The sequence below is a fragment of the Belonocnema kinseyi genome, chromosome 10 (genome assembly GCF_010883055.1).
Source record: "Belonocnema kinseyi isolate 2016_QV_RU_SX_M_011 chromosome 10, B_treatae_v1, whole genome shotgun sequence".
NCBI lineage: Eukaryota > Metazoa > Arthropoda > Insecta > Hymenoptera > Cynipidae > Belonocnema > Belonocnema kinseyi.
Window position 1 is genome coordinate 43,759,076 of NC_046666.1, and position 18,261 is coordinate 43,777,336.

General features: G+C 23.5%; 1 protein-coding gene across 1 annotated transcript in view; it reads left to right on the plus strand.

The window, feature by feature from the left end:
• Positions 1 to 18,261, plus strand: part of LOC117181481 (protein windpipe-like) — a 96,190-nt gene that overhangs the window by 73,367 nt on the left and 4,562 nt on the right. The window contains exon 2 of the mRNA XM_033374185.1: positions 587 to 636. The gene's annotated coding sequence lies outside the window, so the exon portion shown is untranslated. The remainder of the gene's footprint in view (positions 1 to 586; positions 637 to 18,261) is intronic.

An 18,261-nucleotide genomic window follows, 5' to 3' on the forward strand; every position in this document is an offset into this window, starting at 1 on the left:
AAATGTAATTCATAGGGGCGCATTTTTCTCTTTGTGTTATAATTTAATTTTACGTAAAAGGAAAACAGAAGGACGTTTTTCAAACATTATAAGATTTCTTCAGTATAGAATAAGATATAAAATAAGATATAATGGATCAGTTAGAAAATTGTAGACATTTGAATAATTGTGTTTTTGTTCAATTTTTATAGTTTTGGGGTGTGTTGCAATTACCTAAAGGGATACAACTTTTTTGTGATTTTTAGACAATAAATAAAATGATTTTCTACCAAAAAATGTCAGGCTTTTGCAAGTTAAAAAAAAACATTTTTTTTCGTTTGTTGCAACCTTCAGTTTAATGATTTTCGTAGAAAATAATTCCTATTCATGTTCATTTATTTCCCTCTCTTTTCCAAGAATGCTTCTTTGTGTTGTTATTTTCACAAATATGTTACACTATAAGAAAAAAATTAGAAGTGTAAATTAAGTTTCAGTGAATCTGAAAAAAGATTTAACACAAAATTATTTTCGTAAAAATATTAATATAATAATTTTTCTTATTATGAAAACGTAATTTCACATTAGCACTTTCATTGAAATGTTACAGATGCTACCGGAGCCGCGTTCTTCGTGAAGCCACATCTGAGTAAACGAAAAGTGAGTATATTTCCTTCGTTTCCTTTGGTCAAGTTTATTTGCTAATGCAAAATTTGAAAATAAAATTAAAAAGGAAAAAAAATACTGCAGCGTTTGATGTAATTCTACGAACAGTATTTAATTATCAACTAAATTTATTCAGAAATCAACTTGGAAATGCTTAAACCAACCAAAAGATGCATTTAGTTCTTAACATTACTAATACAAACAATTTAAAAATGCAATAATTAAGAACTTTTCAAATATTAAGATCTTTTCAAATTTCTGAAGAAATAATTAACAGTCAAAGATTGAAAGTACTTAAATTTAAATTTAAAAAAATTTTGCACGATTTTTAATGGAAAATAGTCCTGAGCAAATAATTTTAGATTAGGTGCAATTAAAGAAAAAACAGCACTTCGAGTTCCACCATAAAAATTTTTGAATTGGAGATATTTTGTTAGAAAATAGTTAAAAGTGCATAATTTCTAATTGAATAAATTTAGAACAGAATTTCGAAAATAAGACAATTTCAAAGTAGAATGGTTTCAGACTAGAATTTTGAAAACTGGATCGTGGATTGAAATTAAATGAATGAATTAAATGAATAGAAAAATTTAGAAAATAAATTATATCAGACTGGAGTACTTGAACATTTTAAAAATTGAGAACGGTCTAAAGCAAACTATTTTAGATTTACGTAACATTTAAAAATGACAATATTTGAAATTCCATAATAAAAATTTTTAAATTGATGATATTTTATAAGAAATGAGCTTAAGCGTATCGTTTCCAATTGAATGGATTCAGCTAAAAAATTTAAAGTACAGGTTAGTTACGAAATTGAAAAATTTTAGAGTAGAATTTTTAAAACTGGATCATTAAAAATTTTAAGAAACTAAAATTGTATTATTTTTAAATAAAAGCGTTCAAATTTGAAAAATTTCAAACAAAAAAACTTTTGAATGTCAATAGGTTTTATTTAGATTTAAATTTTGAAAATAGGACAATTTCGAAATGAAAGAATTTCATGCTATTACTTTTAAAATTGTATCATTGAAAATTTAATGAAATTGTGTTATTTCTAATTAGAAGCTTTTAAATTTGAAAAATATAAAGATATCAAACATTTGAATATTAATGTTTTTTCATTCGAAGTCTGTAAAATTTCACAATTTAAAATAAAAAACTAAATTGAATGAGTTCAGATTAAAATGTTGAAAATAGGACAATTTGAAAAATTAATAATTTCAGACTAGAACTTCGAAAACTGGATCATTGAAAATTTAAAAATATTACCATTTTATTATTTCTAATTAAAAGTGTTCAAATTTTAAATATTTCAAATTAAAAACTTCTTAAATTGAATCAGTTTTAATTTGAAGCGAATAAAACTCCCCAATTTGAAATTGAAATCAAAATTGAATGAATAGGACAATTTCAAAATAGTCCAAAATCAAATTGATTTTCAAGGCATTCATATAAAATTTTAAAAAAAGTCAATACTGAAATTGTCCTGATATTATTGATATCTGAATTTTAAACTAATATTGATTTGAGAGGATTTTAATTTAATATTGTTTAATCAGTAAGGCTATTCATTAAGAATTATTTTACAATATTAGCAGTCACATTCTCTACATAAATCTGAAATATGGCAGGTCGTCTCTGAAAACAAAAACTAAGTTCTGATTATTTCCCGATTATAAAACATTTTTCCATGCCATTGATGATGATTAATTGATAATAAAAGAGTAATAAATCATTTGTTTATGAGAGATATTATCCATTCAAAACCTACTATTTTTTTAACCTAAAGGTATTTAATGATAAAAACCTAAGATTTTCTTTTAATAGAAAACAAGAAAAAAGAACCCCCAATTCAATAAAACTTAAATTTAATTTTAGGATCCATTTTTTATCCAAAATTTGTTCTTCTGAAAATTTTATTCTATTCAAATTGGTTTCAACCAACTTGACTTTTAATTGATTCACTTCAAAATTATACACTATTAGAAAGAAAAAAACATTCAAAACTGTACAATTCCAAAATAGTAGCCCACAATATTGTAAAAATTGAAATCGGAAATCTAAACATTATCATTTTAAATTAAAATTATAGAAATTTTAAATATGATAAATCTTATAAATAAATATCACATCATGTAGTATCAAGAAAAATTTAAATTGATTGCATTTTTTTTACTAGAAAATGTGATTTTTTATACAAAAATCACTGACTTTTTCATTATTAAAACATTAAAAATGTTGTACACCTTTTAAGTTTAATTTATTCTAAAAATGTTGAAAATTGTATCAATTAAAATATTTATAACTAGAATTTTTCAAAATGAATGAATTAAAACTGGAAGAGATAAAAACTAAACGAGTCTAAACTTTGTTTAAAATTAAAAATTATAATAATAATTGAAAACTTAGAATAGAAAATTGTAAATTAAATTTCTGAGTCACATTTCTATGAATAGCCGTATCATTATTTGCATGCGCATTCTAGTGATTTTTTATCGTACTCATTTAAAATATTGATCAGAATAAATATAGAGTTAAAGTCCATTTATTGCATTGCAAAAGACTTTTTTTATGAGGAACAGTTTATCAGAACATTTATCAAGCAATATTTCGTAAAAGTGATTAATTATTAATGATATTTATCAAAATACATGATTCATTATCAACGTTATACACTGTCTTAAGAAATAATAATTACCTCATAAGTATGTAATAATCGTTAAAAACAATTATTATTATTAAACATTATTTAAAAATAGGTTACTTATCAATAATTAGCCAATTTCATTTTAAATCAGGCAAAATTTCGAGAAAAGTCTTGTGAAAATTCTTACTCATTTAATTGATTGTAAAAAAAAATTGAAAAAAATCGAAAAATGGTAGCTGTTTTTCTAAAATTCCTAAAAGTGGATTTTATCAAAAACACCACTTTTTAAAATTTTTATACGTGGTAATGATACCTTGTACTGCTTACGATAAAAAATTAACAATTATACTTTAAACAAAATGTTCCGATTTAAAAATGTTTTAGTTAGCATAAAACTGATAGGTTGCCTCTTTTACATTAAGAGAAACTTTGTAAAAATATTTTTTTTAAATATATAAACAACTTGGGATTTTCATAAAAATCTTCTTTTCGTGTTTTCGAAATTCGATGCAAAATATTAAAAAGACTTTTTCAAAACTAAAATGTTATCTAAAAATTTTCTTGTATCTTTTATTGTTTCTCAGAAAAATGCAAAAAAAATGTTTGAAAGTAATTCGAAAATAATTTTTTATGTGATTCAATGATTTAAAAAAGTTTAAAGTTGGGGTTTTTAGAAAAATCACTTTCAAGAATTACAGAAAAACAGCCGTCCTTTTTTAATTAATTTATTTTTATATTTTTTTGGGATCAATTAAAAGAGAAAGATTTCCTACGTCGAAGAAAAAAAAAGAAAATTATTATTATTAATAGTGATATTTAATTCCAGTTTAGCGGAACTTTAATAACAATGAGAGAAGTTAAATAAAAAGTAATGTTGATATAACTGTAGAATCATAAAAAGAGACATCAATTCAGAAATAGCTCCTTGAGAGATAATAGTTCCTTATTAATAAATTTACATTGAGTATCATAAAAGATTTTTTATCAACATTTTTATAGTTGCTTATACTGCCAGCACTAGATTACATTATTTATGTTAACCAATTGTAGGTATTATAACTTCGTGTTGTTACTATTATTATAATACAAAAAATCTAACTGCATCTTTAAAACTAAATCAAAACTAATTTATTACAATAATAAATAATAATTATTATAATCATTAAATCAATAATTTAGTGTTTATTCTACTCTAAATTTAAGTCGATCACTTGATGTTTCATTTCTAATTTTTGGTTGTCCCCAGGAGAATTTTCTGATCAAATTTAAATTATTTATCGTTCCTTCTATCAGTAAGGTTATAAAATAATTAAATATTTCTCAATCAATGTTCTTGTAACATTATACAATTTACTGATTGTTAATTACAAACATATTTTAGAATTTGAAAAATATTCAAAGCAAAATTTATAACATTTTTAATTCTCAATGTTTTATCCATATTTAGTAACATTAATTAATAATTTATAACAGTGCATGAAGTACTCTAACAGTAGCTTTGTTAATCTGAATTTTTCATAATTTTTTATACATTTAAAGTGAATTATAATATTTGAAAATTACAATATAATTTATATATTTTTGGAAACTAAATTTCTTTTATAGAATGCGCACGTTTTTGTCCTACAAACTGCAAATTTTTTATCTTTATTGATGTCAGTTTGAAAATATTTGGTAGTCAATTTCGTATCCGTAAGCCTTTGTGTAAAAAAAGATTCCCCAGTTTAGACGATTATTATTTCCAAGAGTTGAAATTTCAGTTGCAGGTTGAATTAAATTATAGTATAAGCTGAAATTAATACCTTGTTGACTCGACATAATTATATAAAACGTTTTTTTTTCCGGTTGGCGTTAATTGCACTAAAAAATCAGGATTCTTGTGTCACGGATGTAGATAAGGGACCATTCAGAAATTATGTGACACATTTTTTTGCCATTTTTTACCTGTCCCCTTCCACATGTAACAAATCGTAACAAAATTCCCCTTCCGCTATTTTACAAATTTTGTAAAAAACATTTTTAATTTATTAAAGGCAATTAGTTGCTTACTATCTGAGACACCTGATTTAATAAATAATTAAAAATAATTAAATAATTAAAAACTGTTAATAATTATTAACACGAAAGGAAATAAAATTAATACAATATGAAACGTGCAACAAAGGATCTATACTCTGCTTGAAAATTGAAACTTATAAAAAGATGTGTCATCTAGTAGAAAAATATCCGAAGAAACTGAATTTTTTACAAAGAATCTTATGAACTAATAAAGAAATAGAGTATTTTTTCAAAAAAAAAAGGTTACAATAAGGGAATAAATTTCTCCCAGTAAAATTAATATAAATACCATATTAAATTGAATATGAAACACCTTAAATTCTTAAGAGTTCAAGTCGAAATATATTTTGCATTTTAAAACAATACTTGAATTGTCGTTAAAAAAAGACTTTCTGCCAAAAGGAAAAAAATCTGCAAGGTAAAAAAAATAAATTTTAACCAAACTAAAAATTTTCTTTAACCAAAATAATGTAACCAACAATTTAACCAACTAGATGAACTTTCAACCAAAAGAGATGAATTTTCGACAAAGAAAGAATACTTTTATACCATAATCGATGCTTATAAGAAAATACTTCTAACAATATGATCGTATTTTTTAACAAAAAGGATTAAAATTTAGCCGAAAAAGATATATTCTGTTCGAAAAATATGTTTTGTAGGAAAAATATGTGTAAAAGTATTAATTTTAATGTAGGAAATATTCTGTGTAAAACATATTTTGTGTAAGAAAATTATAACAGTATTAAATTCTGTACATAAAATATTCTGTCTAGAAAATATTACGTGTAGAAAAACTATAATAGTATTATATTCGATGTAAGAAATACTATTATGTGTAGAAAATATTTTCTGCAGGAAAAATATTAGACTGAATATTTTTTCATACAATATTTTTAGAATATTTTCAGAATGAAAGATTTAAAATTTATTTCCGTAAAGGGATATGTTTATTATATGTAAATAATATTTTGTGTAGGCAAAATAGTACAATATTAAATTCAATGTAGGAAATATTCTGTGTAGAAAATATTTCGTGTAGGATAAATATTGGACAGATTATTTTTGCGTACAATATTTTGAGAATTTATTTATTCATGGCTTAAAAATTAAACATTTTTGATAAAATTTGTTTCTTTATTGATTGAAAAATCTGTTTTCCAGAGGACGCAACTGTTTGGTAAAAAATCCATTCATTTCTGTAAAGGATTTCTTTGTAGGAAATATTTTGTCTAAGCAATATTTTTTTTATGAAAAATGTAATATTATTAATTTGACTTTGCAAATATTCTGCGTACAAAATATTTTGTGTAGAAAAAATATAACAGTATTAAATTCTATTTAGGAAATGTTCTGCCTAGCAAATATTTTTTGCATGACAAATATAAGAGTATTAATTTTATGGAGAAAATATTCTGTGTACAAAATATTTTGTGTAGGAAAAATATAACAGTATTATAGTATATGTAAGGAAATATTCTGTGTAGGAAATATTTTGCGTAGAAAAAAAGTGATTCGTATTCAGTTCCAGTTTTGATAAAAAGATTATCTTTTTAGTTATAAAATTTAACTAATTTGTTGAAAGTTCTTTTTATGGGTAGGAAATTAATTTTATTATTTGAAAGTTTAGTTATTAGATTAGAAATTCACGTATTTTATTAAGAATTCGACTTTTTGATTAGAAAATTAATCTTCTTCGTGGAAAATTGATCTTTTTGGTCATTAATTCAATTATTTGGTTAAAAATCAATTGTTTTGCAGAAATGTTACAAATTAAAATGAATTAATTAATTAATCTGTAAAGAATACATTCTCTGTAAAAAAATATTTTGTATAGGAAGAATATAACAGTATTAAATGCTGCATAGGAAATATTTGATCTATAAAATATTTTGTGTAGAAAAAATATTACATTATTAAATTTAATGTAATAAATATTCTGTAAAGAAAATATTTTTGTTTAGGAAAAACATAACAGTATTATTTTGATATTAGGAAATATTCTGTCTAGAAAATATTTTGCATAGAAACAATATGATTATTATTTAATTCCAGTGGTGATGAAAAGATGATCTTTTTAGATAAAAAATTTAACTGATTTGTTGAAAATTCATTTTTAATTTTTTGCGGGAAATTAATTATCTTGGTTGAAAATTTAATTATTAGATTATAAATTTAAGCATCTTGTTAAAAAGTCGTCTTTTTCATTAGGAAATTAATTATCTTGGTGGAAAATGTATCTTTTTGCTTATTAATTCAATTATTTTTGTAAAAAATTAACTGTTTTGAAGACAGCCTAAATGTTAAAATGAATTAATTGATCGCTCTAAAATTTAACATTTTGGATGCAATGTTTTTTCTTTATGGATTAAGACGTTTTTTATACAAGATTTAATTATTTTCTTGAAAACCAATTTTTTCCTACGTAGGAAATATTCTGTGTAAAAAATATTTTGTGTTGGAAAAATATAATTAGTATTCAATTCCAGTTTTGATGGAAAAATTGTCTTTTCGGTTTAAAAATTTAACAGATTTGTTGAAAATTCATTTTTCTTTGGCAGAAATTCATTTTCTTGGTTGAAAGTTTGATTATTTGATTAGAAACGTATTACCGAAACGTATACCTGGATTGAATAAAATATATTTATATATTATTAAATTAATCATCTTGGTGGGAAATGTATCTGTCTCCTTATTAATTCAATTTTTTGTTAAAATATTAATTGTTTTTCAGAAAGCTTACAAAATAAAATGAATTAATTAATGGCTTAAAAATTTTCAATTTCGGATGCAATGTTTTTTTTTATTGATTAAGAAATCTTTTTTTATAGAAGATTGAACTATTTTGCTGAAAATCAATTCATTCCTATGAATTATACATTTTTTGTAAAGAATATAGTATAGTATTCAATTCTGTGTAGGCAATATTCTCTTTAGAAAATATTTTTGTAGGAAAAATATAATAGTATTAATTTGATGCAGAAAATATTTTGCATAGAAATAATATGATTATTATTCAATTTCAGTTTTGATGAAAAAATTGTCTTTTTGATTTAAAGATTTAACTGATATGTTGAAAATTTATTTTTCTTTGCCGGAAATTAATTTTCTTGGTTGAAAGTTTAATTATTTGATAAAAAATGTATGTCTATTTTAGGAATTAATTTTTATTCGAAAATGTATCATCTGGGTGGAAAATGTATTTTTTTCTTAATAATTAAGTTTTTTGTTGAAAAAATCAGCTGTTTTGCAGAAGGCTTAAAGAATAAAATGAATTAATTTATGACTTAAAAATTTAGCATTTTGGAAGTAATTTTTGTTTCTTTAAAAAATTTTTTGTTATAGGAGATTTAACTATTTTGTTGAAAATCAATTTATTTCTATGAAGAATACATTCTGTGTAAAAATATTTTGCGTAGGAAGAATATAACTGTATTAAATTCTGTGTAGGCAATATTCTCTCTAGAAAATATTTGTGTAGGAAAAATACAATAGTATTAATTTTATGTAAAAAAATATCTTGTGTCAAAAAAATTTTGTGTAGGAAAAATATAAAAATATGAATTTAATGTAGGAAGTATTCTGTGTAAAAAATATTTTGCGTAGGAAAAATATGAATAATATTCAATTCCAGTTTTGATGAAAAATTGTCCTTTTAGTTTCTTGGTTAAAGGTTCCATTAATTCGCCTTTTTTTATTAAATTAATCTTCTAAATGGAAATTTGATTTTTTTAGTTATTGGTTAAATTATTAGATACCAAATTCAACAGCTTGGAAGAAAGCTTAAAAATTTAAGATAATTTATTTATGGCGTAATAATTCAACATCATCGTTGATTTTTTTTCTTTATTAATTGAAAAATCTTGTTTTCTATAAGATTCAACTGTATTTTTGAAAATCAATTTATTTTAGTGAAGGATATATTCTGTGTAAAAAATATTTTGTCCAGGAAAAATATAACAGTATTAAATTTTGTGTGGGAAATATCATGTCTAGAAAATATTTTGTGTTTGAAAAATATAACAGTGTTAAATTTTATGTAAAAAGTATTCGGTGTAAAAAACATTTGAGGTAGGAAAATATAACAGTATTAAATCCTGTCTAGGAAATATCCTGTCTAGAAAATATTTTGTGTAAAAAAATATTACAGTATTAAATTTCATGCAGATAATATTTGGGGTAGGAAAAGTATAACAGCATTAAATTCTGCGCATGAAACATTCTCTCTAGAAAATATTTTGCGTAGAGAAAATATAACAGTTTTAATTTTACGTAGGAAATGTTCTATGTAGAAAATATTTTGTGTCTGAACAATATTATTAGTATTCAATTCCAGTTATAATGATAAAATTATTTTTTTTGCGTAAATAATTTAATGATTTGTAGAAAATTCTTTCTTTTTTTTAGAAAATTAATTTTCTCGGTTGAAAGTTAAATTATTTAATTAGAATTTGTCTTTTCGGTATTTGAATTAATTTAATTGGTTACAAATGTATCTATTTTATAGAAATTTTGAGAATAGAAATTAATTAAATTTTGACCTAAAAAGGTAACATTTTGGATAACATTTTTTTTTATTGATTGAAAAGCCTTTTTTTTATAGAAGATTGAACTTTATTGTTAAAAATCAATTTATTTCTGTAAAGGATACATTCGTTGTTAGAAATAATTTGTGTCGGAAGAATATAACAGTATTAAATTCTGCGTTGGAAATATTCCGTCTAGAAAATAGTTTATATAGGAAAATATAACAATATTAAATTTTATATAGTAAATGTTCTATGTAAAACCAACTTTGTGTATGAAAAATATGATCAGTATACGTTGTTAACTGGTTTTTATTAATTTTTGGCAATTGTACTTCTCTTGGTTATTTTTTTTTCTAATTTCAGTATATTTATTTAATTTCAATATATTGTTTTTAATTTCGATAAATTTTTTTAGTACGTCTTTTATTCGATGCTGAGATAGTCGCAGAATCGCGATGAAGTCAGAGTTTGTCGCCATTTGTGAATAGTATGCAAAATAGTGCAAATAGCATGCCGAAAGTTGCTTGCTATGTATAGAACCGGCACGCAAAGCAAGATGCTGAAGCTGGAGACGTCTCGAGTTTATTCGTGTATCGCGATAATGTCCAGTTGACTTTGTATATTGCTAAAAAGGTGTTCAAAGTTCAAAGATCGACAGTCGGTTTCCGAATTCTTCAAAGTTCATCGCGATGATTTTTTGTTGCTCAAACCTCTCATTCCATCTAGAAAAAAGTCACAGGGAGAAAATATTTTACGAATGCTGCAAAGGATTTTAATGAAATTGTATGTAAACAAAAAGTTTCTGATAAATTTGACAAATTGAGAATTTCTCAAAACTTTCATTAATTTTTATATATTTTGTATATTCAAGTAACTTATTTATTTAATTTACTAATTAGTATCAAATTAGGCACTCTTTTTTTATAGAAGATTTTTTATGTTCTGGCTTTTAAATTTAGGGCCAGTGACAAAAAAAAATATAATTAAAAGGTTGAAAATTTCTATCAAATATATTTTTATTGCGACAATATTTGATTGCGCTTTTTTATGTATTCTGTAGTAGTATTCTAAATAATTTGGTAACATTCAATTATCGATTTATTTAAAAAGATATAAAATTTGAAGAAAAAAATGAAATTAGCACATTTCAGGAGTCACTTCAAATTCTTATACTTTTACGAACGAAATCTTTCTATTTCATTAAAATAATAATGTATAAATAAACTATTTAGGGGCCATCCGGAAATCACGCAAGCTGTTTTTCTGCCCCTTCCCTGCTCCCATAAAAGATAACGGGATATTTGCCCCTCCCCCTCGACCTTGCTAAGATTTTATAAACTTTGAAATAAAATGTTTTAATAGCAATATGAATTTAGTTTCACAAAAACGTACAATTTTATAATTTTTTAATGGGCATAAAATATCATTTTGGCTTGACATTTTAAGCATTAGATTCAATTTTTTGTTTTGTTTAAAAATTTACATTTTCGGTTTGAAATTTCAACTGTTTGGTAGAAAAATCTTATTTCCGACTCAAAAATTCAACAATTTTGTAGAAAATTAAACAATTCGATATAAAATTGAATAATTTGGTTTATGGTTGAACTACATTGTTCGAAATTAAATTTTTTAGTTGAAGATTTATAATTTTACTCGAAAATATATTTCCTTGGTTAAAACGTTAACTATTTTGTTGAAAATCCGTTTTATTTGGTTCAAGAACTAATTTTTAAAGTAAAATTTCAACTATTTCTATTTGTTCGAAATATTGGGTAATAGTGATACTGCTTCTTCTAAAATTAAATTTTTTAGTTATAGATTTATCCTTGTTGTTAAAAATTCATTCCTTTGATTAAAATTTTACAATTTTGAAAAAAAATTTCAGTTGCAAATAAATTGTCTTAAGTGAAAAGTTAAACTGTTCTGTTTTTGGGTGAAAATTAATCTATTTCGTTAAGAATTTAATTATTTAGTTGATATTTCATGTATCTCCCTTTTTGTTCAAATAAATTGTTTTTAATTTTAAATCTTTTTTTCGTTCATTTATTAACTATTCTTTTTTCTTATTTATATTTTTACATTTAAAATTTCACTATTTGATTGAAAGTTAAACTACTTTCTTAAATTTTGTTGTTGTTAATAATTTATTATTTCAGTAGAAAATTAAACTGTGGTCAAAACTTGAACTATTTGATGAATATTATTTTTTGGATTAAAAATTAATATTTTTAACTGTAAACTTAACCATTTAGTTGAAAATTTAATTACTTCCCTAAAAATTCCTTTTTTTAAATTAAAAATTCACCTCTTTGCTTGAAAATTGAAATCATTCGATGAGAATTATTTTTGGATTAAAAATTGTGATGTTTAATTGTAATTTTTACTATTTGATTCAATATTAATTTTTTTGTTGAAACTTCTCATTTTTTGATCAAAAATTCAACTATTTTGCATATATAAACTTCGTAGTTCTATCTTTGAAATTCAACTATTCATTAGAAAATTCTTTTTTCTTTCATTTAACTGTTCCATTTTTATTAAAAAATAAATTATTTCAGTTTAAAAATTGAAATATTTGGTTGAAAATGTATATAATTTGTTAAAAATTCAATTATTTGTTTTGGAACATCTGTATTTCGTTTAAATATGCTCTTTTTGAGTGAAACATTAATCTTCTTGGTCTAAAATTCTACAGTTTAGTTAAAACCTAACACATTTTGTTAAGAATTCGTCTTTTTAGGTAGGAAATTAATCTTAATTGGAAATTTATCTTTTTGGACAAAAATTCAATTATTTGGTTAAAAATTTTAATGTTTTGTACACTGAACAAAGTGGTTAGTTGAGCCAACTATTTAGTTAGTAAGTTATGGTAATGCTATTTTATTAGTGATTACAGCAGTTACATTAGTTGCAGTGACTATTCAGGTAGTACCAGCAACTAAATAAATTGTAGTCCCAAATAATAAAATATCAGTACCAAATATTACCAAACGGAATATTTGGATTAACTAACCATTTCTTCAGTGTAGAAAGCTAAAAAATTAAACTTAATTAATTTATGTTTTAAAAAAACAACATTTTGAATGGCATATTTTTGTTATCTAAAAAATATTTTTTGTTAGTGGATTAACTACTTTTTGTTGAAATTTTTTTTTCACTCGTAAGATAGGAGGGGGGGGGGGGGTACAAAACTTAGGGGTCCTAAGAAAGGAGGGTACGTTGTCCAAAATTTCAGGGAAAAAAATTGTACGTAATTTATTTACTTTACAGAATTATAACTTTGACCTAAAAATTTAAACTAATGAAATTGTTAATAATTGAACAATTTTTAATTTCAAGATTTGATTCTATTATTTTTTCTGTATTCGAAATTTCATATCTTGATCTGGGTTGAATTTTGGTATTAATAATAAATTACAAAAAAATATTTCTTTTGTACTATACTAACACAAGATGCAGTAAACAAATCTTTGATTAGAAAAAAAAATTTGCCTCAATTAAAATTAATCGAGTTTTAATAGTTTCTACAATTAAAATATAACAAAAAAATTGTATATTCCACATTGGAATATCCTGAGCTTACAGTTGCGTTTTGAATTGTCAAAATAAAGTAAAATTTGAACCAAGAAACAATAAATTCCCCCTAAAAAACTACTTACCTGTTTTTCTCATACAACCAAATGATTTCAAACAACCAAAGTACTGTTAAAAGAAATATTTTCTATTGTTATACAAGATTTAAAAAAGTTACAAGTTCACTTGTTCTTTTCTTTCGTTTGTGAACCTTCTTTTTCTTGCTTCATCGCTATCACCATTTAGATAAAAATTCCTTATCAGTAAATTACAGTAAAGTAAAGATTATTTGTTTCCCTCGTGATGTTTACCTAAATGCTCGTACCTAAATATGACTAAAAAAAAAAGAATTTCCAGAATTATCACGTAGGCATTACGCAAACTATTTTTAATCATTCCATAAAATAAATAAGATTCTCTCAATGATTGTCTTTTATCACTGAACGTCATTTACCTCTATAACGACGCAGTATATTTTTGGTTTGATTGACGTTAGCAAAACTGATGCAAATAGCACCTTTAATTTAAGTAGCATATTTAACATTTATCTCCATAAAATCGATAGTTACGCAAGGCTTTAAAAAAATTCGAAATCCCTAAAAACGCGATTTTTCTATCATAAAAAATTCATAGAAAAACAATCCCACGTTCTAGATACTTCCAGAAAGCCTTAAGGGGATTAAAATGTCTTGGGTTTTCGCCACACACATAATACGTCTATGAGGATTAATTGTTTAATGTAACATTTGATCTAAATAATCTAAAGGTAATTTTATTAGCGCAAGCAGAACGATTTGTTTGGAAAAATATTCTTATTGTATTTTTTTTTGTTTTTAAAATTAAGTGTTCTCTTGCGCCTATAAAATGCAACGCGCCAAGTAGTACTGTATGTCGGGTTGCAGTTACTGGATCTTCTTTCAAGTCTAATAAAATTTTCAAAAGCTGCATCTTCGTCGCTTATAATCATATAATGACCGGGAATTTTTGGAGACCGGGAAAAACCGGGAAATGACTATGTATTTATTTTTTTACCGGGAATTTTTTCAAATATTTAGAAGAAAAATTTGTCCAAGTTTGATTTCAATAGTTTTCAAAATAATTAGTCTAATTGTTATCTTTTTTCAATTATGACATTCAGTTTACAATGCGTAATTCGAAAATCTTCTGCTTTAAAAATTGTTCATTATAAGTTTTAATTTTTAATTTAAAGAATTCTAAAATGCAGTCTTGAATACTTAAACAATTAAAAATTAAAAGCGTTTGAAACGGAAATTTTTGTAAAAAATTTTTTTTATTTTTTCAACTATCAATATAAATAAATTATTTTTAAAATGAATCTGTACTTTAAGTATTAAAAGGGAACAATCATTTTTTTGACAAAACGATTAGAAATCCGTTCAAAGTTAATAATTTCTAGATTTTTACGTTAAAAATTAAACTTTCAATTCGAAAGTTTTAGTAAAACGTACAAACGTTCGATTGAAACTTCATAAAAGATTTTCAACTTAAAATTAACTTTATAATAATTTATTTGTTATAAAATATTCTTTCAGTCTAAAATATTCCATTTTTAATCCATTCAATTTCAAATTGTTTAATTTAAGAAAAAGAATAATTATTTAATATTTAGCAATATTTTACTGTTCACTTAAAGCGATTAAATCATAACCATATATTTAAAAGTAAACAATATTAAACTGAATTAATTGACACAAAAATTCTTGAATCGTTAAAATTTCAAAGTGCTTTGAAATTTTGAACGTTACAATTTCGATTGATCTATTGAAAAATGTTTAATATTTAAGTGAAATTGATTGAATTTTGTCATTTAAATAAAAATAAAACAATTATTATTTGTAGACAATTTTTAAATAATTTTAAGATGTATTTAGAAGTTGAAAAAAATTCAAAATCCATTTAAAATTTAAAATTATTTCAAATAATTTAAACGTAGTATATATCGACAAAATTCGGTTATTCGTACCATAATTTCAGCGCCAATAGCCACAGCCTAATTTAAAACAAAATGTAGATTTTTTCAGATTAAAAAAAATTAATGACTTTTTAAGGACTGTGAAAGACTTCAAAAGAATAAAAATATTTTCTTACGATTCTTAAGAAAATTGAAAATAATTTTTCATTTTGGAGAATTATTTTGAGAGAATATTGAAAATGATTTTAAAAGGTTTCTAAAATTGTTAAAAAAAGAATCTGGAAGATTCGAGGAACATTTTTTTTTTATTTGCAGGCTTTTCTAAAACTTGTAGGAAAAATTCGATTCATTTCAAAAGATATTTAGGAGTTCTAAAAAAATTTCAAAAATAATTTTAAATTTAAATCAATGTAAAACAATTTCTAGATTTCTCAAGATTTTAAAATAAAATTTTGAAGTTTTTCAAGGATGTTCAAACTATTTAAAATTAAAATAATTTAACTCATAATTTAAGAAGTGTTCTGTTAAAAAAAAATTTCAATTTGTAACGCTTCTAGCTTAAAATTGTTTCAAATAATACAATTTAAAAAATGTAAGTCAATTGATTCATTAATTTAGAGCATTAAAAATGATAATGCGGATTACTTTTTTACCATTTTATCTGAATATTTGAACTCTTTATTTTATCAAAGTTAAAAATTCTAAAATTTGCAGTTTATCTGAATTTCACTTAAATTTGTTCAATTGAAAAGTGTTAGTACCTTCCATTTTTTACGTGTAAATTATTGAGCATTTGAATCCAAAATTTTGGAATTAAAAACCTTTTAAAGTTCAATTTGAAAAATTTTAAATGTAAGAATTCCACTTTAAGTGCTTTAATTTGTAATTTATTTTTGATTACTGCTAATGGAAAAATGTTTAGCTTTAGGATTTTAATTTTTTAATTTTATTGTCCATGAAAAATGTTTGCGAACCGGGAAAAATCGGGAAATGACCGGGAATCGTTGTGTCTACTTAAAACGGCTAACCTGAATATAATATAACAATGATACAAATAAATAATAATAGCATATAATGATCATTTTTAATTTGGTTCGATGGTAAAAAATAACTTCCTTACCGACAAAAAGGAGGCACTAATTGAAGGTTGTACTCGACTTGAAACTATATCTAGTGTCTGCAGCCTGGCATACAGGGTTAGCAGGTGCGTTGCATTTTAAAGGCGAAAAAGAAGGCTCAATTTTCAATGAAAAAAAAATTAAGAAACTTTTTCAAGAAAATCGCTTTGCTACCCGTGAGTAAAATTTCCTTTAGAAAATGTGGTTCAAATATTACAATACATAATGCATCCTCTTAGACTCACGAAGAATGTGGTAAAACTCGAGTCATTTTAATCCCCTTAAAATGAATATTGTACTTTACTTTTACTCTAAAGTTACTGCTATAAAAAAATTCTAATGTTATTAATCTGACTGACTAACGCGTACTTTTATTAACGAAAATTAGACAAATTTCACATTTAATCTCATTATTTAAATAATTGATTAATAAATTTGTAAATTTTGAAAATGATTAAATAAAATAAATAAAGAAACATTGATGAGTATGCAAACATTTTATTTTGAAAGTTTATATCCAGTTGACGGCATTTTAAACTTTCGTTTTTTATCATTTATGTAATTGCCGATTACTGTTCAAATAATTTTCTGGAGAAACGAGAAAAAAAATTGGGAATTTGTTAACGCTCTACTCGTAAATAGTGGCGTTCTCGGTTCGAATCCGAACCAAGGGAGATTTTTTTTCTCGTTTTTACAGATAATTATTTGACTGGTAATCGGCCATATCTAACATCATAAAACACTTTGTGCCAGATTTCAGAATTTCCAGACACAAAGTATCAGAAAATTTCGCATATATAACTGAAAATCCTAAAATTATCTTAATTTTACATCATTTTTAATTTAATTTTTCAAAATTTATAATAATTTTCCCAAATTTATCATCGGGATTATATAGTTAAAAAATACCGAAAATATAATAATTATATTTTCGGTATTCAATTTTACAGTAATTATTACCGAAACTGAAAATTAGAGATAAATAAACATTTTTGAAATTTTAAATTAACAAAAAGATAAAACCACCTAAAATGTTTATTAAAGAAATCAAAATAGTCCGAACTTAAAAGTTAAAGGAACTAGAAAAATTCTGAAATGCCCAATTGACGAAATTATTATATTTTCGAAATTACATAATGACCGAAATTTTAAAACCCGAATGCTCAAAATCTCAAAACATTTATTAAATTTCCGAAGGTTAATTTCTGGAAGAGATGTTTTTAATTCAAAGCTATAAAGTATGGAGAATACATGATATCCAATAAAATAATTATTGTATCAGACACAAAATATTATTTTTTTATTTTACATTTTGTTAATAAGAAATTTTTGGAATTCAGTATTTTGTAGAATTTGAATTTTCGGTATTTTGAAAATTCTGGTTCCAAAATTTCGGAAATTGGAAAATTCTGAATTTGTCTCTTGTCGTTAACTTTTACTTTTGAAATATTTCAATTTTTTTGCTACATATTTACAGTTAGTTAAAAATGTTCTAAATTTTCTGGTTCGGTCATTATATTTTCGTTATTTTTTTTTTTTAATATTTGGAATTTTTATATTTCGGCAAAATTATGTCATCCCAATATATGATTTTAGTTTCTTTGAGACATAAAACTAAGAATATTCACAAAAAAATTATATTTTAATAAACGTATTTTATATGTTAAAAAATAAGTTTATTTTTATATAAAGGGATAATTTGATGAGGGGGTAATGCACAGTATATCTCCCTCATATTAGCATGAATCTAGGAAATTT